Source organism: Mus caroli, unplaced genomic scaffold (assembly GCF_978045245.1).
Source record: "Mus caroli unplaced genomic scaffold, Mus_caroli_1 scaffold_34, whole genome shotgun sequence".
NCBI classification, from domain to species: domain Eukaryota; kingdom Metazoa; phylum Chordata; class Mammalia; order Rodentia; family Muridae; genus Mus; species Mus caroli.
The window spans coordinates 2,651,445-2,666,940 of record NW_028227289.1 but is presented as its reverse complement, the minus strand read 5'-3'; the positions used below and the strand labels follow the sequence as shown (position 1 = coordinate 2,666,940).

General features: G+C 44.0%; 1 pseudogene; it reads left to right on the top strand.

Annotated features, from left to right (window-relative positions):
* Window positions 1–3,439: 3,439 nt before the first annotated feature.
* Window positions 3,440–15,496, top strand: part of LOC146999857 (ubiquitin-like modifier-activating enzyme 1 Y) — a 31,699-nt pseudogene continuing 19,642 nt past the window's right edge.

Sequence of the window (15,496 nt, the reverse complement as noted above, 5' to 3'; positions counted from 1 at the left end):
CTTACACAAACACACACTGTCTTACACACACACACACACACAGTGTCACACACACACAGTCACACACACACACACACACACACACACACAGACACAGAGGCTCTTTGGTTGTTTTCAGACACATAGCACCGAGAGACAAGAGGGCATACCACGGTGAGAAGCTGGACAGGGAGGAGAAAAAGAAAGACAATCAGGGAAAGGGGAGGACATAGCAAAGAACTTCCTAAGTTTCTACTTCCCAGCCCCCCATACCCCGAGCCTGCTTTTATTATACCCTCCTTCCATAATTGTACAACCTTATCTCCTGTTGCTTTTGTTTTCTTCCTTAAATGAATGGACCAACACTCCACTTTCTTTGAAGTTTAAGCATTTCCTACATAATGTACTAATAATTCATGTATGCAGATTTACTTGAAGCAATCTTGATAATGGAAGACCCCAGAACGCAGCACTTCTGCAGAATGAAACTCTCTTTGTGTTTACATACTACTTGAGTCTGGGGTATCATTGTTCTTCAAATCATGGATGCTTAAGAATGGACTGCGGGACAGATACATTACACTATTTTGTTTGTTTGTTTGTTTGGTTGGTTGTTTGGTTGGTTGGTTGGTTGGTTGGTTTTTCAAGACAGGGTTTCTCTGTGTAGCCCTGTCTGTCCTGAAACTCACTCTGTAGACCAGGCTGGCCTCAAACTCAGAAATCTGCCTGCTTCTCCCTCCTGAGTGCTGGGTATGCTATTTTTAAGGATGGCCTCTTGTTGACGCAGTTGCAGCTGATATAAAGCTCCATGTCTTAGATTCATGTGCCTGGGATTCCTTCCCTACCCTTTTGCTGGAAAGTTGCCCTTCACATTTAAACAAAGAGTTTGGTTGATCAGGGATGGGTCCCATGATTCTCTGAGCCATTTTGCTTGTCTCATTCTGTCTCCTGACACTGGAATACATCTTAGGTAATAAATCAAACTTAATATTTTGATGTTTCAGCACTTAGGAATCTGTTTCCACGTCTGTAGTTTAGCTATGTGCTGAAAAGAGCAGTATCGTTTCTCTCCTGTAGCTGAGACTGTGCTCACTCGTGTGTGCTTGTTTGTACCTGAAGGCCAGAAGAAGGTAAATGCCAAACCAACCACAAACCCTTTGGTCTATAATGCTATCCTATCTACAAGACATGCTGCGGTAATGTGTCACAAAGTTGAGTTAGTAACTAGTCAATATCTGATTTGACTTGGGGCCCCCTCCATGAGACCTATATGCAACACTGCTTGGGTGACCAAGAAGTTGACACTAAATAACCCAGTGCCTTACAAGCAAAGAGTACCGAAGTATAAAAAAATAAAATTCAAAAGGTACCAATAAAATTACTGCTAAAGATATTTTGCTGCCAAGCGGTGGTGGCCCATGCCTTTAATCTTGTGAGGCACTTGTGAGGCAGAGGCAACCAGATTTCTGAGTTTGAGACCAGTCTGGTCTACAAAATGAGTTCCAGGACACCCAGGACTACACTGAGAAAACCTGTCTTAAAAAACAAAAAAAAAAAACAAAAAACAAAACAAAACAACAACAACAAAAAAAACCCTTTCAAAACAAACAACAACAAAAACCAACATATTTTGCTGTACTCATATGGATTTGTTTAGCCATCAAGGCTTCCTCCTGCAGCAGATGGGAAAAAAAAATACAGAGACTCATTGCCAGTTATTATGGAGAGAGAGAGAGAGAGAGAGAGAGAGAGACAGAGAGACAGAGAGACAGAGAGACAGAGAGACAGAGAGACAGAGAGACAGAGAGACAGAGAGACAGAGAGACAGAGACAGCGACAGAGAGAGACAGAGAGAGAGACAGAGAGAGACAGAGAGAGAGAGAGACAGAGAGAGACAGAGACAGAGACAGAGAGAGACAGAGACAGAGAGACAGAGAGAGACAGAGAGACAGAGAGAGACAGAGAGACAGAGAGAGATAGAGACAGAGAGACAGAGACAGAGAGAGAGACAGAGAGAGACAGAGACAGAGAGACATACAGTGAGACAGAGAGACAGAGAGTGAGACAGAGAGAGACAGAGAGGAGTTTGGGTACACTCAGCCCTAAATGGGATGTCTCCATTCAACCTTCCTGTCTGGCCTCATGGAACCTCATGAAAGGAGGAAGCAGAAAGATTGTAAGAGTCAAAGGGGATGGAAAACAGAAAAAAACAAGGCTCTCTACATTAACTGGGCAAAGCTCATACAAACTCACAGAGACTGATGTAGGATGCACAGGGCATCCATAAGTCTCCACCAGGTCCTCTGGGTATATGTTGTAGGTTTCAGTTTAGTGTTTTTATGGTACTGGTGAATGTATGTGTGAGTGGGTCGCTGATTCTTTTTTGTGGTTTTTCGAGACAGGGTTTCTCTGTGTAGCCCTGGCTGTCCTGGAACTCACTTTGTAGACCAGGCTGGCCTCGAACTCATAAATCCGCCTGCCTCTGCCTCCTGAGTGCTGGGATTAAAGGCGTGCGCCACCACGCCCGGCTTCGCTGATTCTTGTATGTTCTCTTGGTTACTTTTCTTTCTGTGATAGTTTTGTTTTATCTTAGTAAGTTTTATTTTGTTTTATTATTCATTATTATTCATTTTACAATGAGAGACAGAAAGAGAGGGAATCCAGAAGGGAAGGAAGGTATGCAGGTCTTGGGAGGTGTAGAGGGAGGAGATGCCGTAATCAGGATAGATCAAGTGAGAAAAGGGACTATTTTAAGTAAATGGAAAAAAATAAAGCAATCAAACAAGAACAAACCGAAACACCTCTCTCTTCACTACATTAAAATTGAACGTCTCCTGCCTTCTCTGTGTCCCTTATGTCTACTTATGTATTCAAGCACACCTTGTGCAACAACACATCAATTTTACAACAATGATTGTTTTTCAATTTGTGCCTAGAGGGTAGGAGTCCTTTATTCCTCCACTGCATAATGGCAGGTGTATATTCTCACAGGTTCTCTTCTAAAGGTACAAGTCTCACTTAGGAAGCCATTCTGAACCCCATCGCTGATGTTTTCAGCTTTAGAAGAGAGGGTACACAGTCCAGTGCAGCATTCGTATATTATTTGCTGGGTTGTAGAAGAAAGTTCCCACAGCACAAGCAAGTGACGAAGAGCTTTTGGAAGGTTTCTTCAAAGCATGCTCTCTGTTGTGTTCAGCTGTCAGGTTCTCTCAGCTGCCTGTATTGCAAGCGTTTTGCAGCAGATTTTCCTGAGATTTCATACTTCCAGGAGGAGCAATGTCCATTTCCGTGAGGAGCTAGATTGTCCCAGAGAGCTGAGGCTCCCAACAGGACATTAAAGCTCTGCCCTCCTCTTGCATATTCATTCCTGCTGGCTGAGTGCGTCATAAATGATTCATGATTGGCGTGAATCGCGCTCCTCCCTTCCGCTTCCGGCTGGGCCAGCGCCATCTTGTTCCTCCTGTGAGGAGAAGGACGCTCGTTTTGTGGAAGGAGTTTCCCGAGAGAAAGAACCTGGCTGTTGGCCAGGGACTTGAAGGTGGAGGCTGCTCCTCTCTGGGACCAGATCTTCGAGGAAGAGGAGGTACGAAGAGAGGGGCAGGGAGCGCACACAGGCACCAGCATTGTTAACAATCTGGACCTCTGTGGTGGGGGCCTCGGGAGCCCTTGGGCCGAGTGGGCAGGGCTTGTTGGTACCGCGGCCTGGAGGAATAGTACCCAGAAAGGCCTGGTGGAATAGTACCGAGATAGGATTCGGATCAGATTAAGGGGCTCAGTTTGATGTCCTTGCCCTGGGTTCAGGGGCTACAGGCAGGTACGCAGTGGTTTCTCATCGTTGCGTAGGCAGCATTGGAGAGCGAGGGGGTGGGGGAGAGGCGCGACCGAGGGCAGTGTTAGGCTGGGCCTCCAGTCTTGGGTCTCCAGTCTTTCTACCCAGGGACACCCCGCTCCATGACCGAGTGTTTTATAAAGTGTTTTCCTCGATTTGTTGTAGGTCAGCAACATAGGCTCCTCTGAAAACATTTTGGTGTGCAGAAGGGGATAGAGCATTGGTCAGCAGGGGCATATAGGAAGTGAGATATGGGATGTTATTAATTTGTGCAGTTAATATAGTTAGAATAAAAAATAGAACAAAGGACAAATTCTACAATGGCTGTTTCGTTTCTTTGTGGTTTTTCTTTGGGTTGTGTGTGTTTTGGGGTTTCTTGTTTGTTCTGTTTGGTGTGTTCTGTTTTCATTTTCCTAGAAAAAGGCACTAGAGTTTTAGACATAAACTTAGGCGTGATTCACCTGGGTTTGCCATCTTTATCATGGATTGCCTGTGCCTCTTGTCCAGTGTAGATATCTGAGATCTCTCTTGTGAGATGGATTTCAAGCCAGAGAACTAGTGCCCACGTGACACCCTGAAAAGATACCTTAGGGCCAGTGTGTAGACATTTCCTGTGAGTGCACTTAGACTCATCTGCCACTGCCATCTAACTGCCACCTTTCCATGGTCCCTGGACTCTCTCAACAGATTAACTTTAGTTATCTGAAGAACTTCCCAAAGAACCAGACCAGAATTGTTGGAATGTATAATCCATCTGCTGTAACTCTCCTGTCTGCTTTGTCAGGGCCCACATAGTTCTCATCCTTTCACTGGCCCTTCCTGTAGGCAGCCCCACGCCCAAAAGATGGCGCTGACCTCTAGTACACTGGCGCTGTAAACAACGCCATTGTGCAGGCGCCAGCCGGAATCTGGTGCCAACCCATCCCGAGTGGGTGTTACATATGAAAGGGTCGGACAGACTGACAAATCCCAGGAGGACACGTAGCTCTCCCCAGTGGGGGGGGAGGTTTGGGGGGGGGTTGGTGGGTGGGGGTGGGGTGGAGAGGGGAGTCCTCCCGGGGGTTTCCAGAGTTCCAGAGTAGCATGGTGGTGTTCCAGAAATAAAGAGAGCTGTTGAGAAGAATCCGATCGATCGTGTTGCGTCTTTTCTTGCTGTACAAGGTGAGCGCAACAAAGTGGTGGCCCGAACGGGGAATGGAAGATTGCAGGATTCAGAACTCTTCAGCTGAGGAACGGCAGTACCGGTAAGTCTCCCAAAATTGATCCCTGGTTAAAAGGAGGGATATGATTCTCTTGCCCGTAGACCCAGTGTGGGTAGCTCTTAGTGTTTTTGTTTTGTTTTTTGTAATTTCTGGCCTCTGCTTTTGGGTGATAGGAGCAGTTAAGGCAGGTCAGAAAATTTTTATGGAACAAGAAAGTATGTCAGAAGAAAATAGGAAACATATAAGTAAAAGAAAGAAAAGGGGCAAAAAAGAGAGAGAAAAGGAAAAGGGAGGAAAGGAAAATTCAAAAGGAAAAGGAAATAATGAGAAAGGAAAGGAAATAGCAAAAGGATATCCCTCATTAAAAGACTTAACAGTAAGTTCAGCAAGTTCTGACCCCAGTGACTCAGAACTTGATAAAGATGAGGAAGCTGACCTAGAAGAAGAGGCAGCTCGGTATGAGAGGGATAGGTACGAAAAAAGGGAGGCCGGCTGGCAAAGGAGTAAAGTGCCAACCGCTCCACCTCTTAACCCTGAGTATACAGTAAAAAAGGAATTCACAAAAGCTGGTAAACAAGGTACCTCATTGTGCCCAGAGGTTTGGAAGGAAGCTGAACTGACTTTCCCTGTATTCTTAGATGGCCAGGGACAACGGTATCATGAGCCAATAGATTTTAAAACTATTAAGCAGCTGGCTGAGTCAGTCCGTACCTATGGGGTGAGTGCAGCTTTTGTAGTTGCACAGGTCGAGGCGCTTGCTAGATATTGCCTCACCCCGGGGGACTGGAATAATATTGCTCGGGCTTGTTTGTCGTCCAGACAGTGTTTAGATTGGAAGTCCTTGTCCTATGAATATGCAAACAGTCAGGCAGCAGCAAATTTAGCCACAGGACAAGATCCTCAGAGACATTGGGATGCAGACATGCTTCTAGGTTTAGGACGTTTTGCTTTAGATCAAACAAATTATCCTGAAGCAGTCTATGCTCAAATAAATGAGGTAGCTACCAAAGCATGGAAGGCATTGCCGAACAAAGGCGCAGTCTCAGGCAATCTTACGAAAATCTTGCAGGGTCCCACAGAATCATTTTCAGACTTTGCAGCACGCCTCATTGAAGCAGCCGCTAGAATTTTTGGAGATCCTGATATAGCTATGCCTTTGGTAAAACAGCTAGTGTATGAGCAATGCACTAAGGAGTGTAGAGCAGCTATTACACCCTATAAACATAAAGGTTTAGAAGTTTGGATGAAGGTTTGCAGAGAACTAGGGGGTCCGTTAACCAATGCAGGCCTGGCGGCAGCTGTAGTACAATTGGGTAGATCTAATAATGATACTTGTTATAAATGTGGCCAGAGAGGACATTTTAGAAGACAATGCCCCGAAAATGAGAAAAGGACTCCATTAGATAAACCTAGACAGCCAGGAATATGCCATAAATGTAGAAAAGGAAAACATTGGGCTAATGAGTGCAGATCAATAAAGGACATAGAAGGCCGACCATTACAAGCAGGATATACTAAGGACATAGAAGGCCGACCATTACAAGCAAGATATAATGGCATTAGGCCAAAAAACGGACAGCGGGGCCCACGTCCCCAGGGCCCTCAAATATATGGGGCTCTTCAGAAAGACCAGACGAGACTTTGGCCGTCTCTCTGTCATCCGAGAGACCACGGAGAGCCACTACTGGCTCCGCAGGATTGGACCTCCATTCCACCACCAGACTCGTATTAACCCCACAGATGGGGGTACAACCCATAGATACAGATTTTAAAGGCCCCCTTCCCAAAGATACTGTAGGACTATTGCTTGGCCGTTCATCTTCTGCTTTAAAAGGATTACAAATTACCCCTGGAGTGATTGATCCAGATTATATGGGGGTTGTGAAAATCTTAGTGGCCTCCCCCAGTGGTATTTCAGCTATCTCTCCAGGAGATAGAATTGCTCAATTATTACTGTTGCCAAGTTTGCATAAACATTTTCCAGCAAATAATAAAATAAGAGGAGAGAGTGGACTAGGTTCTACAGGTTCTCGGTTCACTTTCTTATCAATGGAATTAGGAGATCGCCCCATGTTAACTTTGGAGGTTGAAGGACGATCCTTTCTGGGGTTGCTAGACACAGGTGCAGATTGCAGTATTATCTCCGCTCATGATTGGCCGCCAAAATGGCCTTCACAAACATCATCTCAAAGCCTCCATGGTCTAGGTTATAAGACTGCTCCCCTTATAAGTGCTAAGGAATTAACTTGGAAACATGAGGAAGGTAAGTCAGGGAAATTTTTTCCTTATATTGTAGATATTCCTGTGACCCTATGGGGTAGAGATGTCTTAACCCAAATGGATCTTATATTAACTAATGAGTATTCCCCACAGGCCCGAGAAATTATGTCTAATATGGGCTACATCCCAGGAAAAGGGTTAGGAAAGTCATTACAAGGCAGGACTAGGTTAGTGCCCACAAAGTTCAAACGAGATAGAAAGGGATTGGGTTTTTCCTAGGGGCCGTTGAGGGTGGTATACCCATTACTTGGAAAACAGAGGAGCCTGTATGGGTTCCTCAATGGCCTCTTTCCTCTGAAAAGTTAGTAGCTACCAGAGAATTAGTAGAGGAACAATTGAAATTAGGACATATTCAACCTTCCCAGTCACCTTGGAATACACCCATATTCGTGATTAAGAAAAACTCAGGCAAATGGAGGCTCCTGCAGGATCTTTGAGCCATTAATAATCAAATGCAGATTATGGGCCCCATACAGAGGGGTCTTCCCCTACTTTCTAGTTTGCCCAAAGAGTGGCCTATTATAATCATTGATATTAAAGATTGTTTTTTTTTCTATTCCCCTTGCATTGTGTGATAGTGAGCGCTTTGCCTTTACTCTTCCTTCTGTAAATAATGAAGAGCCTGATAAATGGTATCAATGGATAGTTTTACCTCAAGGGATGGCAAACAGTCCTACTATGTGTCAACTTTTTGTAGGAGAAGCCCTACAACCTGTCCGTGATGCATTCCCAAAGTTAAGGATAGTACATTATGTAGATGATGTCCTTCTTGCCTCAAAGAATAAAGAAAGTTTAGATGAAGCCTATATTAAGCTAGTAAATGAATTAGAAATGAAACAATTATTTATAGCTCCTGATAAAGTTCAAATGGGAAATTTAGGAGAGTTCTTGGGTGCTCGAATTACTCCACATTGTATTACACCTCAAAAGATAGAATTACGTAAAGATCATTTAAAAACATTAAATGATTTCCAGAAATTGCTAGGTGATATAGATTGGATTCGTCCATATATGAGACTATCAAATTTTGAATTAATCCCTCTTTTTGATATATTGAAAGGTGATCCACAGCTTTCGTCACCTCGTGCTCTCACCCCTGACGCCCGAGTAGCATTAGAAAAGGTAGAAAGGTGTTTAGAAAAGGCCAAGCTGTATAGATGGAAAGAGGGAGAGGACATCCTCTTATGCATTTTGAAGACATTCCGTCAACCAACAGAAGTGTTGTGGCAGTCAGGTCCTCTATTGTGGATTTATCCTCATGTATCTCCCAATAAAACCCTTGAATATTATCCCATTGCTGTAGCTCAATTAGCGATTTTGGGCATTAAATTGTGTAATCAACATTTTGGAGCACCCCCTCAGAAAATCATTACACCTTATAATGCTAATCAAATACAGATTCTAAGTTCTTTGATAGATGATTGGGCTCTATTGCGCTGTAGTTTTGATGGGGAATTAGATAATCATTATCCCAAAGATCCTTTGCTACAATTTTTTAGTGAACATCCAGTGATTTTCCCCAAAGTCACAGCATCTAAACCCAAATCAGGTGCATTGGATATTTATACAGATGGTTCTAAAACAGGTGTTGGTGCCTATGTAGTTAATTCTCAAAAACCCGTTCTTTTTCAATACAATCCTGGCACCCCACAACTTACTGAATGTAAAATTGTGTTGGAAGTATTCAAAGCTTTTAAGGAATCTTTTAATCTAGTCTCTGATTCGGCTTATGTAGTAAATGCAGTGCGTGCATTAGAAATTGCAGGACCCATTAGACCTACCAGCCCTGTGTGCACCATCTTATTAGAGTTACAAAAATTGATTTGGAAAAGAACACATAAATTCTTTATTCAACATATATGAGCTCACTCTGCCTTACCAGGCCCTATGGCAGAAAGAAATGCCTTAGTGGATGCTAGCACTCGCATGGAATTTATTTTTCATGCCACCCCACTGGAGCTTGCAAAAGATTTTCATTGATTGTATCATGTTCCTGCTGCTACACTTCAGCAGAAATTTGATATCTCTCGAGCCTCAGCACGAGATGTGGTGTTACAATGTCCACAGTGTGTACAATTTCACCACCCTCCTCATGTTGGTATTAACCCTCGAGGATTGCTTCCTCTAAAACTGTGGCAAATGGATGTTACTCATGTCTCAGCATTTGGAAGATTAAAATATGTTCATGTTTCAATTGACACCTGTTCAGGTGTCATTTTTGCCTCCCCCATGTCCGGTGAGAAATCCCGCAACGTGGTTGGCCATTGCCTAGAAGCCTGGGCAGCTTGGGGAAGGCCTGATAATTTAAAAACTGATAATGGCCCCGCATATACATCAAAATCATTCCAAACCTTTTGCAAAATAATGCAGGTTAGTCACTCTACTGGCCTTCCCTACAATCCACAGGGCCAAGGCCTCTTACAAAACTCTTACAAAAACAAAAAGGGGGAATCGCCCATGGCCAGCCACCCAAAGAACAATTATCTTTAGCCCTCTTTACTTTAAATTTTTTAATTCTGGATGAACATGGTCGTTCGGCTGCAGATAGGCATGCCATGACCTCACCTATCCTTAAACGGGATGTCAAATGGTAAGATGTCCTAACTGGAAAGTGGTATGGCCCAGATCCCATTATTTCGAGAACCAGGGGAGCTGTTTGTGTTTTTCCACAAAGTCAAGAACACCCGATTTGGGTACCAGAGAGGCTGACGCGAAAATTACTCCCCCCGACAGAGATATAGATTGTAATAGTTCCGGAAGGACATGTTTGTTAGCAGAGTGTTGGCAGGGTATACTGCTGTGGTTGTGAAATTTCTCACCTTTGTGCCTATAGTAGATTTTGAAATGTTTGTCACCTATGCCCATTAGGTGCCCCTTGTATAATTTCTCTCAGTCTCTTGAACAGATTCATCTCTTATCTGAGTAGGAAATTGGTCGACTAAAGCGGAGCAGTTGTCCAGAAAGCTGCTCCTCCAGATTGCCAAACTCAACAGCACTCGTCTGGACCCTGTCACCTTGGGGGACTTCACCCCCTGGATTACCAATGTCTTCTCATAGTTTAAGGAGTGGGCGGGAATTTTGGCCTGGGGAGCAGTGGTCCTCCTGGGTTGTGTGTTTTGTGTCTGGCAAACGAGAGCACGCTCAGTATAAGGCAGTGGTGTACCAAGCATTGATGGCGATTAAAGAGGGCGTCTCCCCTGAAGTTTAGTTCCTCTTTTGTAGAGTTCGCCCTAGGTCATTTAGCAGTTACTGTCACACAGCACTGCGGTATCCAGAGACAGGCAACTTTCCTTATGCACAGACCAACCTAAGACATGGGGCCCAGTGGCGATAGGGTAACCCTAGAACGGGTAAGGCTGTGACATGAAAGGATCGACCTAAGACAGGAGCCGTAGCTGATGGACAGACTTGCCCAGACCTAGTCCAGCATCATATTATTAAACAAAAAAGGGGGAGATGTAGGCAGCCGCACGCCCAAAAGATGGCGCCGACCTCCAGTACACCGGCGCCGTAAACAACGCCATTGCGCAGGCGCCAGCCCGAATCTGGTGCCAACCCCTCCCGAGTGGGTGGTACATATGAAAGGGGCCGACAGACTGACAAATCCCAGGAGGACACGTAGCTCTCCCCAGTGGGGGGGGAGGTTTGGGGGGGGGTTGGTGGGTGGGGGTGGGGTGGAGAGGGGAGTCCTCCCGGGGGTTTCCAGAGTTCCAGAGTAGCATGGAGGTGTTCCAGAAATAAAGAGAGCTGTTGAGAAGAATCCGATCGTGTTGCGTCTTTTCTTGCTGTACAAGGTGAGCGCAACACCTTCCCCTGCCTCTAGCTTCAAAAAGCAGTGTATATAATGTGGGATTCTGTTTTATTGTTTAGAGATCCGCAGTTACAGCAGGCAGGTAAACTTTACCATCAGGATGAGCTAAGAGTGAAACTGGGATCAGCCTGATACTGGAACTGCTGATTGGACCCGGACTTCTGGAGTCTGACCCAGATCATCAGGCAAACATTAGCCATATTTAAGCAGGGCACAATTTTAGAGGTATGCATTCTAATAATAATTCAGTCCCAAGTGCACAGCAAATTTAAGACATTGCTATTCTTTTTTTTTTTAACAGATTAAATAAAATTTATTGTAAATATATCCAGAAAACATCAAGATGTACAATTAGATGATGTGTGCTGTGCTGGTGCTGATGGGATAAGCAGTGTAGTCTCCTCCCTGTTATGATGCTGTTTGGTATTGGTGTGGATATATCACATAGTCCATCAGTCAGACATTTTGCTCTTTGGGTTCATGATCATTAATGAGGTCCAATCTGGCCTCACTTGATCATCTGGTGTGCAAGACCTGATTTTTAAAACATGAGCAAATGGTGATTAGGAAGCAATGCTACTAATTTTCCAAATAATTCAGAATATTTCCATGTCATTTCTATAACATTGCTGAGTGCAAACACAGAATTCAAAATTTCTGTTAAGTAATTTCTTAATTCTGAAACTATACCTCTTCTATAATTGGACATATACTTTGTCAAATACAAACATACCTAAAAATATTCTAGTCTTTACTCCTTGACCAGCCTGTAGCCAAAATCCACTCAGATATTCAAGTAATTCTCTTAGACATTATCACATTTTATGAAATGAGACCAAAAAATCTCACAGGTTGCTTCTGGGTTATGTATGTCATGTATACTGTGTGCTAGTTATGTGAAAACAGTTGGGAGCATAGGAAGAAGAATAAAAGTCTACTACAAAGTATGCTGATTCTACTACCCCTCCAAGTTGAATTTTGTAAATTTTGATAGTTTGAAGTTGGCTAAAATTTAACTTTGTCCTACGTGAAATTAGTTTAAGAACTTAAACTTCTTTTTTTTTTTTTTTAAGTCATGGCTATGACACTATTGATTTCATTAACAGTGGATAAGAGATTCCCTTTGAAAGAATTTGAAAAGTCATTTTTCCCAAATGATGAGATTTTATATTTAAAAATAAAATGAAACTCCACCCAAGTAACTCACAAACAAACACAAAAGATTAAATAAAAACTATAATACATCTGTATGTGCAGTTGATGATTTTCTATGTCATAAAACATAAGGAAAATATACAAGTATTCTGGGGACTGGGACTGGGAAGCCCCAAGAATAACTCTTTGGGGTTTAGAAATACAAAAAATGGAGAAAATGAGAGAATAGGGAAATCAATGAATTTCTTTTCTTTTCTTTTTTTTATTTTAAATCTGTCCAAATAAATACTTTCATTTGAGGCCAAAAGAGGAAAGGGAGATTGGGATGTTGGGGAAATGGAAAAGGAGGATGTGTGGGACCTTCTCAATTCTATCTGCCCCCCCCCCCAAAAAAAAAGAGGGGAATTAAGTTAATGGTTGGAGAAATGGTTGAAAAAAAGATAGAGGAGATGGGAAGAATAGGGAAACAGAAGCCCAACTGGGGAAAAGGTGACCCAAGGAGTAGAAAGGAGTCCAGGGCCAGTGTAAAACTCTGCTTCTCTCTTCAGCCATAATATGATAGGCTCCTATCTGGCAGCCAATCTGTCTGTCTGTCAGGAGGTGGCTTGCTCCAAGATCCTCAGGTCAGAGTTCTTTTAAGACCCCCCCCCCAAAATTGGAATGACTTACAGAATTTTTGATGAAATGCAAGAAGTTATGGGCATCCAGGGGACTGAGGAATATAACCATACTGGAATGCAAGACTGGGTGGTCCAAGGCATGTGGAACTGGCTAAAGAGTTTGGATGCTTTCCTATGGATGAGGCCTTCAGGGAGCTCTGAAACCTCTAGCATAGACTCTGTTGTCCTTGGTCAGTGGCAATAGATTTGAATGCTGTCTCTTGCCCCAGTTTCCATGCTTCATCCAGTCTGTCCCTGATGTATCATGTAAGTTAACTTGTCAAAGAGCAAGAGTAGACATACAGAAAGATTCTACTACAGTGGCTGTATGATTAAGTAAGTAGTAGTGTTTTTGTTGTTGCTGCTGCTGCTTCTTTTTTTTTAAATTTTTAATATTTTTATTACATATTTTCCTCAATTACATTTCCAATGCTATCCCAAAAGTCCCCCATAGCGCCCCCCACTTCCCTACCCACCCATTCCCATTCTTTTGGCCCTGGCATTCCCCTATATTGGGGCATATAAAGCTTGCAAGTCCAGTGGGCCTCTCTTTCCATTGATGGCCGACTAGGCCATCTTTCGATACATATGCAGCTAGAGACAAGAGCTCCGGGGTTCTGGTTAGTACATCATGTTGTTCCAACAATAGGGTTGCAGATCCCTTTAGCTCCTTGGGTACTTTCTCTAGCTTCTCCATTGGGAGCCCTGTGATCCATCCAATAGCTGACTGTGAACATCCACTCCTGTGTTTGCTAGGCCCCGGCATCGTCTCACAAGAGACAGCTATATTTGGGTCCTTTCAGCAAAATCTTGCTAGTGTATGCAATGGTGTCAGCATTTAGAAGCTGATTATGGGATGGATCCCTGGATACGGCAGTCTCTAAATGGTCCATCCTTTCATCACAGCTACGAACTTTGTCTCTGTAACTCCTTCTTTACAAAGAACACCCTGGCTTCTTTCACAAGGATGGGTATTATTGATTCAGAATAGGGCCAAAGATTTAGAGCTTAGAGAGGTTGTCAGAGGCAGACATGAGGACGAGTGAGCATGCGTGCATGCCCACGTTCATTACCATTGACCCGACCCTGAGATAGCATAGGAACCACTGAGGCTGTCGATAAGTACAGTCACATCCCTCATAAGAATGGGTTTTATGGCATACAAGCAGTGTCCAGGATTTAGAGGGAACGGTTCTGGGATAATCGAAACATAGTTTCTGGGGCTTACGAGTGGAACCTGACTCATCAGACAGCAAAATGTCACCAGGGTGTAAACTACATCGATTCCCAGCATTCCAGGAGAAAGGAAGGTAAACATCTCTTTTCTTTGCAGGATGCCTGTGTGCTTGCTTAACTTTTCAGGCTTCTCTAGTGCTTATCTGTGTGCACAAGCACTTTTTTTATCCTCTACACTGATCATTAAGAGCTGCATTAGTTTGACTATCTTCAGTGTCTTCTCTGTCAGAGAAGGATAGCATTGCACATACACATACACAGGCACACACACAGAGAGAGAGAGACAGAGACAGAGACAGAGACAGAGACAGACAGAGAGACAGAAAGAGAGTGACAGAGAGACAGAGAGACACAGAGAGAGAGAGACAGAGAGAGAGACAGACAGAGAGAGAGAGAGAGAGAACCTTTCTGAAGAGGATGTTCCTGCCACAGAGCCTCAGCTGTGATGCTCCCTATTTCTTCAGATGTCTAGCTCAGTCCTGTCCAAGAAACGCAAAGTGTCTGGACCTGACTCTAGTCTGGATTCTAGTTGGTCTCCTACCTATTCTGTGATGTTTGGCGTGCCCCCAGGGCCAACCAACGTGAGTATGACATTTGTAAGGATGGAAACAATCAGTGGGGGCTGGTGAAGTACCTCTGTCTTTCCACATGGCCCAGTCTCATTGCTATTTTATCTCCCCTGGAACTCTCTGCTCATCTTTAGGAAATGGACATAGATGAAAGCCTTTACTCCCGCCAGCTGTGAGTAGTACACAGGACGGGAGATGGAGATTGGGAGAAGGCACAGAGTGGGGAAGACACTAACCTAGAGTTCTTTGCTGACAGGTATGTACTTGGCCATGAGGCAATGAAGCATCTCCAGGCTTCCAGTGTACTGATATCAGGCCTGCAGGGTCTGGGTGTGGAAATTGCCAAGAATATCATCCTTGGTGGGGTCAAGGCTGTCACTCTCCATGACCAGGGCACTGCCCAGTGGGCTGATCTGTCTTCCCAGGTATCATCTCTTTTTGGCTTCTCCTTGTTTAGGCTCCAGCATGTGCACTGCATGTGTCTCAGTGCTATCTTCCTACCCCCTTTTCATAGTTCTGCCTACGTGAGGAAGATATTGGTAAAAACCGAGCTGAGATATCCCAACCACGCCTTGCTGAACTCAACAGTTACGTTCCTGTGTACAGCTACACTGGACCTCTAATTGAGGAGTTCCTTAGTGGTTTTCAGGTACCCTGGAGTATCCCATGCCTCCCGTCTTATCCTTCGAGGTTTGATGCCATTTAGGCTGGCACCTTGTGTCAGATCTGGTTCTGGAAAACTAGGAGATGTAGGTAGCAGGTAGAGCTCCCCAGAG